Here is a 9,778-nt window from a genome sequence, read left to right on the forward strand (position 1 = left end):
AACCTCACACATGGTGTCAGATGGAGGCAAAGAACTCAAAGATTGACGAATAAAAAACATGCACTGTGAACAAACCTAAATTCCAAGAGAGACATCAAAACTGAAAATTTCATGAAAAAGCCTTCTGAATTGTGTTGCAAATCTGCCTTTTAAAGGAGATTGATCAAAGCCTTTAGCTCAAATTGTGGTAAATGCTCTAAATATTTTAGCTCTAATAAAAAAATTAGCTGCAACTAAATTATGTAGACCAGGCGGCACCTATCCAAGAGTTCTAGAGTAATATGGAACTGCTGGCTTGTTATAGGAAGTAGCCAGCATGTCAGAAGATAGCAAACTGTTAATGGAAAAACTTTCAGTAAGGTTCGAAAAGGAACCCTGGAAATGACACAATAGTTCATCTTATTTCCAGAGTGGACAAATTGGTAATACTGACATTAATAAAACAAGTCTTGTAAGAAGAACTGATTGAGCTGTCCAGATTGCAAGTAGAGATCTTTTATGGGATTTGAAGGATTGAGAAGTTGGGAGTTAACTGTTGATAGGATACATGTAACAAGGCTCCAGACTAAAAGCTCTAATGAATAAAGGAAGCTTCTATATGCTAGTGCTTTACATATATTATCTCTAATACCTAACACACCTCAACAAAATAGGTGTTCTTTTCTATATTTTAGAAAGGAGGAAAAATGGGTAGGTAAAAGTGCCCTACAATCGCATTTAGACAGAGCTGCAATTTTTTTTTTTAATCTGATTAGATAAAAAAAAAAGCATGGGGTTTCCCAATGAATCAGGAGGAGAACGAAAATTATGAACCTTACTAAACATTTTACAAATGTGTGAGAAAAGGAACTGAACTGAGAAATCATCAAAACTTAAGACAACATGATCATAAAACCTTGTAGGTCAAATGAAACCTCTATGCAAAACAGAGTTTAAAGCCAAGAAGGAAAGTGCTAAAATACTGTCACAGAGTTTTTGGAAACTTAGAGGGAAAATATTTAGTGGGCTGAAATGCCTATCACAGATTTTATGGAACATGAATTACACTTTAACAAAGAGAAAAAATTGGGGCTAACTGTAGAAAAGAGTTGAGGGAAATTTCTTATATGATAAAGAGAAAGAACAAAAGTCAGGACCTAGCAAGGTCTACTAAAAACAAAATAAAACATTGACATTACTAAATAAAGAATGCTACTGAAAGAAAGATCTGCAGAGAAGTTAAAAATATAAAAGCTTGGAACAAGATTACCTGCATTCCAATTCTGACTCTGTCACATATAAGTTGTATGAACTTAGGCAAGTAAGTTAACTTCTCTGTAAGATAAGTCTGATAATATACCCAACTTAAAGAGTTACTATGAGGATTAAACGATTTAATATATGTAAAACACTCAAAATAGTGCTTAGACAGTACCTGCACATATTAAATAAGTGCTATTTATGAGTACTGTCATTGCTATTGATTTTCATTGTTGCTCTTGGAGAATCCAAGGTGAGAAGAAAGAAAACAAAGGGCCAGATTGGCAGTACTACCTTGGAGACCATTCCAAGAATCAGACATGGCATCTACTCTGTTAGGGTTCACAGAAGGCAACTGAATAAGGCGCTGACATGGCTAAGGCAGTATTTTAGAACAAATCTGGTCTACTTAGATTGATATGGAAAGAAGAAACTGAACATGTGGAGATGTTATGAAAAGGCAGGATAGAAAGATGGCAATGATATGAAACAACAATAGTTTTTATTCTTCTTCAAAAACTAATTTTTGGACCTTGGAACCTAGGAAACTTGGAGAATATGCTTAAACAGAAATGGAAAAGTCTGAGAAGCAGAGCTTGTTTTCACAAGGGAAGAGAAAGGAATGCCTCTGAATAATGGGGGAGGTAGTGAGGTTTCTATATATAGGTTTGTTTGTTTTTTTAAGGTAAGACAGAATACAACAGATTAAGACTTGAGATAAAAACTTAAAAATTTTCAGCAAATTAATTCACTCATTCATCCAACAAATATTTGGAGTAAATCTAGCTACCTGGTTGCTAAAAATAATTAACTTCTAATAAAACATAATCCATTCACAGTTCTACATTTCTTATAGTCTTCAAACTCCTTTAACATCTGTATGTGAACTAAATGTATTTCTTTTTTCCTCTGAGAAGAGATGTTACACATAAGCAGAGCTATGTATATCTCGAAGCTATATATTTGCAAGAACAGTAAAAATTCAATAGAGCTGACTTTCCTTGATGGAAAATGACCTTGAAAAGAACCCAATTATTTACAGCAGAAACACTGATAAGATTTTTTTTTTAATTTTGAAACACATTTCAAGTCTTTATCTGAATTATTAATTTGTTTTTTTTCTTTCATGAAGAAAAATTTGTAACACCTGAATAACTGTGAAAAAGCAAGCTTATTGGATTATTTCAGACAGACAGACAGGTAATCTTCCATGAACACCATACACATGTCTCCTACAGATGCCCCATGTTTCTAAGAATATCTGCTTTCAATTGATCGGATAAAATATGTGTGATTCAAAATAGTAGCCAAGTTTAAATATATTCTCTTCTAATTTTAGTGATTATACAATCTTAAGTTTAGTTCATTATTTCACCATTTTATTATAAATGTAAAAAGGTCATTTATTTTTTTAACTAGAAAGCTGAAATATGTCAGATTGTAATTCATCCAGAATGAAAACAGGATTTAGAGGGAAATTTCTATGACATGTTATAATTTTATTTATTGAAACAAGTAAAGTAGTAGTAGAAGTAAAAAAAGATGTAATAAATATTGGGGAATTTCTCCCTGGAAAGTCTATCTGGCTTGGGTATAAATATTAAAAGATACACCTATCTCAAGATGCATTTTAAGCACTTGACTACTAGGAAGAGAATGACTAAATTTAATCATATGATACCTACAGTGACTTCAAAGCATCTTTCATTTTCTTTTGGCTCTCAATCTACTTTCCTGCCCAATAATGAACTTGAGTTCACATTTTATATTGACATTTTAAAATATTTCTACATTATTAGTGTTATCTACAAAAAATCCCACAATCAACATATTTTCTGGTAAAACACTGAATGTTTTCTTCTCAATAACAGCAATAAGAGAAAGATATTAACTCTCACCTCATCTATTCAGCATTGAATACTAAAATTCTGGTCAATGAAATAAGGAAGGTGGGAGGCACGGGGCAGTGGAGATTGGGAAGAGAGATAGAAAGAGTGAATACAGATTACCCAAGAAGATGCTCTTTATTTGTAAGTTGACATAACCATCTACTTAGATGAACTAATAAAAGGCTTCGAGAGAAAATAATTGAGTTTAGAATTCAGCTTGAGCTTATCCAGCTTAAGCTTCCTTCAAAAATTAAGGTGAGGAGTGCCTGGGTGGCTCAGTCAGTTGAGCAACTGACTTCTTTTTTTTTTCTTAAATTTTATTTATTTATTTGACAGAGAGAGCGAGAGAGAACAAGCAGGCAGAGTAGTAGGCAGAGGAGAGGGAGAAGCAGGCTCCCCACTGAGCAGAGAGCCCAATATGGGGCTCTATCCCAAGATCCTGGGATCAGGACCTGAGCCAAGGACAGTCGCTTAACCAACCAAGCCACCCTGGCGCCCTGAGCAACTGATTCTTGATTTTGGCTCAGGTCATGATCTCAGAGTCCTGAGATCAAGGCCCAAGTCCAGCTTGGTGTAGTCTGCTTGTCCCCCACCCCATGCACTCACTCCCTCTCTCTTTCTTTCTAAAACAAATTAAATAAAATCTTGAAAATAAAATGAAGATGAAGTTAAGACATTTCCAGATGAACAAAAACAGAGAATCTGTGCCAGTGGCCTTACAAGAAATATGAAAAGGAGTCCTTTAGGCTGAAATGAATGTAATGAAGAGTAGCCAATAAGTTGAATCTATACAAAATAATTAGCAGCAGTAAATATAACTACATAGGTATTATGAAAACTGTATAAAGATAATTTTTTTGGGCGTCTGGGTAGCTCAGTTGAGTGCCCAACTCTTGGTATGGGCTCAGGTTGTGATCTCATGGGTCCTGGGATCCAGCCCCACCTCAGGCTTCCCCCGAGCCCCCAGCAGAGATTTTGCTTGAAGATTCTCTCCCTCTGGCCCTCCCCCAACTCATGCATGTACACTCACTCACACTCTAAAATAAATAAATCTCTTTAAAAAGATGTTTTGTTTTGTTTAGGACACCTAATTTTTTTTTTATTAGATTCAACAGATATAGATGACTCTATGAAATTGCTATGAAAGTTTCTAAATGCATTCTCTCAATCTCTGCACTCTTCCCTCTGTTGACCAGAACAGTGTGTGAAGCAGCAGACATTCCTGGCCTGCAGTCTAAGTATTACTGTAGTCCACATTTTTTTTTAAGATTTTTATTTTATTTTGAGAGAGAGATAGAGAGAGAGAGAACGCGTGCACGTGATGGGGGGAGGGACAGAGAGAGGAAAAGAGAGAGAATCTCAAGCCAATTCCCCACTGAGCATGGAGCCTGACACAGAGCTGGATCTTGCTGCCCTGAGATCGTGACTTAGGCCCAAATTAAGAGTCAGATGTATAGCAACCAAGCCACCCAGGTGCCCCTGCAGTCCACACTTTTGATGTGGTTGGCTGGCTGGACTGTGGACTGCAAGTATGGACTGCAAGTCCTTGGCTTCACACAGGATAGAAATCAAACACAAAGAGAGGACGTGAGAACAGAGTTTACAGAAGACAGGGAATATAGATATGGACAGAGTGTCCAGGAGACTTGGAAAGGAAAGGAGATTGAGTCTCCAAAGATATTTTTATTTTTAACTCTTTCCTGCTCCTATTTGTTTTAGAAGACAGCTGCATTAAAAAATAATGTGTTAATAGTCTTCTATAAAGAAACAATTTGTATGACAATAATAGTACAATAGCATGATAGAAGAGGTAGGGAATAAAGGTATATTGAACCAAAATTTTCATATACTACTTAAATCGAGTTAGTACTAATCTAAACTACACTGTTTTAAGTTAAGATGTTAATTGCAATAGCAGGACCATTACTATCAAAAGTAACTAAAAAATATACAGAAGAAACAACAAGGAAATTAAAAAGGTATGTTAAAAATATCCATTTAACACAATAAAAAAAGGCAGGAATTGAAAAACTAAAAAAGACATCAGAAGAGATAAAAAAACAAATTAAGTGCCAGATGTAAATCCTACTTTATAATTACATTAAATGTAAACATACTGAATATCCCAATCAAAAACCAGAGATTGGCAGAATGGATTTAAAAACATGATCCAGGGGCGCCTGGGTGGCTCAGTGGGTTAAGCCGCTGCCTTTGGCTCGGGTCATGATCTCAGGGTCCTGGGATCGAGCCCCACATCGGGCTCTCTGCTCAGCGGGGAGCCTGCTTCCCTCTCTCTCTGTCTCTGCCTGTCTCTCCATCTACTTGTGATTTCTCTCTGTCAAATAAATAAATAAAATCTTTAAATAAAATAAAATAAAATAAAATAAATAAAAACATGATCCATATCTTACTAAGACAATTTTCCATTTTCCTTCAGGAAGCTATAGCCACTATAAACATATGCACCTAATCACAGAGTTCCACAATACACGAAGCAAAATTTAAAAAGTAAAGGGAGAAACAATTCAACGATAGTTGGAAACTTCAATGCTCCACTTTCTCTAATGGATAGAAAAAGTCAGAAGATCAATGAAGAAATGGAAGACTTGAACAATATATAAACTAACTAGACCTAATAGACATCTATAAAACATTTTACTCTACAATAAACATTTTTCTCAAGTGCAGTTTCTCCAAGGTAGGCCAGATGTTAGGGCATAAAACAATTCTCAATAATTTTAAAAGTACTAAAATCATACAAAGTTCTCCAACCACAATGAATTGAAGTTAGAAATCAATATTCGAGGGAAATTTGGGAAATTCACAAATATATCAAAATTAAACAGCACATCCTAACTCACCAATGAGTCAAAAAAGAAATCACCAAGGAAATTGTAAAATACTTTGAACTGATGAAAACAAAACATATCAAAATTTTGGAATGCAGCCAACACTTCATTTGACAAAATCAATACCCTTTCATGATAAAAATATTCAATAAATACCAAAACAGAATGGTCCCAGCACAAAAACAGACACATAGATCAATGGAACAGAATGGAGAGCCCAGAAAGAAACCCACAAGTATATGGTCAATTAATCTACAACAAAGGAGCCAAAAATATATAATGGGGAAAAGACAGTCTTTTCAACAAATGGTGCTGGGAAAACTGGGCAGCTACATGCAAAATAATGAATGGACCACTTTCTTATACCACACAAAAATATACTCAAAATGGATTAAAAATCTAAATGTGAGACCTGAAACCATAAAACTCCTAGAAAAAAAACATAGGAAGTAATCTCTTTGACAGTGGCCTTACTGATATTTTTCTAGATAGGTCTCCTGAGACATGGGAAATAAGAGCAAAAATAAACCACTGGGATTACACCAAAATAAAAAGCTTTTGTAGAGTGAAAGAAATCATCAAAATGAAAAGGCAACCTACTGAATGGGAGAGGATATTTGCAAATGATTTATCTGATAAGAGGTTACTATCCAAAATATATAAAGTATACAACTCAACACCAAAGCATGTGTTCACAAGGATGTGGAGACAAAGAAAACCTAGTGTACTGTTGGCGGCAGTGCAGATTAGTGCAGCCACTGTGGAAAACTACATAAGTTCCTCAAAAATTAAAAACAGAAATACCATAAAACCTGGTAATTCTGCTACTGGGTATTCACCCAAACAAAACAAAAAAAAACTAATTCAAAAAGATACATGCACCCCAATGTTGACTGCCAATTATTTATAATAGCCAAGATATAGAAGCAGGGTAAATGTCCTCTGATAGATGAATGAATAAAGAAAACGAAGTGTATGTTGAGATCTGTAACAACATAGGTGGGTCTAGAAGTATTATGTTAAAGACAGAGAAAAACAAATACCAAAAGATTTGATTTATATGTGAAATCTAAAAACCAAAGCAAAGCAGAAACAGCATAAATACAGAGAACAAATTGGTGGTTGTCAGAGGCAAAAAGGAGTGAAGAGGAATGGCAAATACAGGTTTCCAGTTAAAGAATGAAGAAGTCACGGGGTGAAAAGTACAACATAGAGAACACAGGCAATGGTATTGTGAGAGTGTTGTATGGTGACAGATGGTAGCTATGCTTGTGGTAAGTATAGTATAACACAGAGTTCGAATCACTATGTTGTACACCTGAATCTAATGTAGCATGTGTCAACTATACTTCAATTTAAAAAATGAAAAAAAAGGGACAATCTTCAAAAAACAGTGCGAGAACAATTAGATGCCCCCCCCACAAAAAAGAAAGAATACTGATGTATGGTGACTAACACACATACACACACACACACACACACACACACACACACACACAAAGAATAGGATGTATCACTTGCACCAAATTCAAATATTAACTAAAAAAGAGCCATTTAGACCTAAATTTAAAACATAACACAAAAAAATTTCTAGAAAAAAATACAAGCAGAGATCTTTGTGACCTCAGGAAGGAAAATATTTCTTATTTATAACAACAAAAGCACAATTCATTAAAAAAAATCAGGTTTCATCAAAATTAAGAATTTCTTCTTTTTGAAAGACATTGCTAAGAATAAATAAGCCATTGGCTAGAAAAAAATGTTTGCACCATGCATATCTGATAAAGGGCTTATATGCCAGAATATATCAAGAACTTTCAAAACTTATTAATAAGAACCCCCCCCCCAAAAAAATGAGGAAAAGACTGAAGAGACTCTTTACCAACTTCACATACTGGTGGCAAATACACACAAACCAGTGCTCAGAAAAACCTGCGGGCTGGCAAGATGGATGGAGGGATGAATCATGGGGTTTAGCTGTCCCGAAGGTATATGCTACCTGATTCAACTGTTTAGAATTCATTGTGATGATTACTCCAGTAAGAAGAACAAGTGAAACGATTCTACTGCAAACATACATACTAAACCAAGATAAAAAATAAAGTTGCAAATATCTCTATTTTCGGACCCTTCTAGTAGGACAAATAATTTTTAAAATGTTAGCTACATCAAGATAAATACAATGAAGTAGGGCTGCTTCTTATAGTATTTCTTGATACAAAATGATGAGAACCAGGAAGAAACAAAAAACCTGAACAGACCCATAACCAGTAAGCAGATTGAACGTCATCAAAAATCTACAAACAAAAGCCCAGGGCCAGATGGCTTCCCAGGGGAATTCTACCAAACATTTAAAGAAGAATTAATTCCTATTATCCTGAAACTGTTCCAAAAAATAGAAATGGAAGGAAAACTTCCAAACTCATTTTATGAGGCAAGCATCACCTTGATCCCAAAACCAGACAAGGATCCCATCAAAAAAGAGAATTACAGGCCAATATTGTTGATGAACACAGATGCAAAAATTCTCATCAAAATACTAGCCAATAGGATCCAACAGTACATTAAAAGGATTATTCACCACGACCAAATGGGATTTATTCCAGGGCTGGCAAGGCTGGTTCAACATCCACAAATCAATCATTATGATACAATACATTAATAAAAGAAAGAACAAGAACCATATGATGCTCTCAATAGATACTGAAAAAGCATATCACAAAGTACAGCATCCATTCCTGATCAAAACTCTTCAAAATGTAGGGATAGAATATTATCAAAGCCATCTATGAAAAACCCACTACAAATATCATTCTCAATGGAGAAAAACTGAGAGCTTTTCCAATAACGTCAGGAACACGGCAGGGATGTCCATTATCACCACTGCTATTCAACAGAGTACTAGAAGTCATAGCCTCAGCAATCAGACAACAAAAAGAAATTAAAGGCATCCAAATTGGCAAAGAAGAAGTCAAACTATCACTCTTTGCAGATGATATGATACTATATGTGGAAAACCCAAAAGACTCCACTCCAAGTCTGCTAGAACTTGTAAAGGAATTCAGTAAAATGTCAGGATACAAAATCAATGCACAGAAATCAGTTGCATTTCTTTACACCAACAAGACAGAAGAAAGAGAAACTAAGGAGCCAATCCCATTTACAATTGCACCCGAAACCATAAAATACCTAGGAATAAACCTAACCAAGAGGCAAAGAATCTATACTCAGGAAACTATAAAGTACTCATGAAAGAAATTGAGGAAGACACAAAGAAATGGAAAAATGTTCCATGCGCCTGGATTGGAAGAACAAATATTGTGAAAATGTCTATGCTGCCTAAAGCAATCTACACATATAATGCAGTCCCTATCAAAATACCATCCATTTTTTTCAAAGAAATGGAATAAATAATCCTAAAATTTATATGGAACTAGAAAAGACCTCTAATAGCCAAAGGAATATTGAAAAAGAAAGCCAAAGTTGGTGGCATCACAATTCCAGACTTCAAGCTCTATTACAAAGCTGTCATCACCAAGACAGTATGGTACTAGAACAAAAACAGACACATAGATCAATGGAACAGAATAGAGAGCCCAGAAGCAAACCCTCAACTCTACGGTCAACTAATCTTCAACAAAGCAGGAAAGAATGTTCAATGGAAAAAAGACAGCCTCTTCAACAAATGGTGTTGGGAAAATTGGACAGCCACATGCAGAAAAATGAAATTGGACCATTTCTTTACACCACACATGAAAATAGACTCAAAATGGATGAAGGACCTCAACGTGAGAAAGGAAT

At 35.2% G+C, this 9,778-nt stretch overlaps 1 protein-coding gene across 7 annotated transcripts in view; it reads right to left on the bottom strand.

Annotated features, from left to right (window-relative positions):
• Nucleotides 1–9,778, bottom strand: part of RNF13 (ring finger protein 13) — a 204,884-nt gene that overhangs the window by 62,600 nt on the left and 132,506 nt on the right. The window lies entirely within an intron of this gene.

Source organism: Mustela nigripes, chromosome 2 (genome assembly GCF_022355385.1).
Source record: "Mustela nigripes isolate SB6536 chromosome 2, MUSNIG.SB6536, whole genome shotgun sequence".
NCBI classification, from domain to species: domain Eukaryota; kingdom Metazoa; phylum Chordata; class Mammalia; order Carnivora; family Mustelidae; genus Mustela; species Mustela nigripes.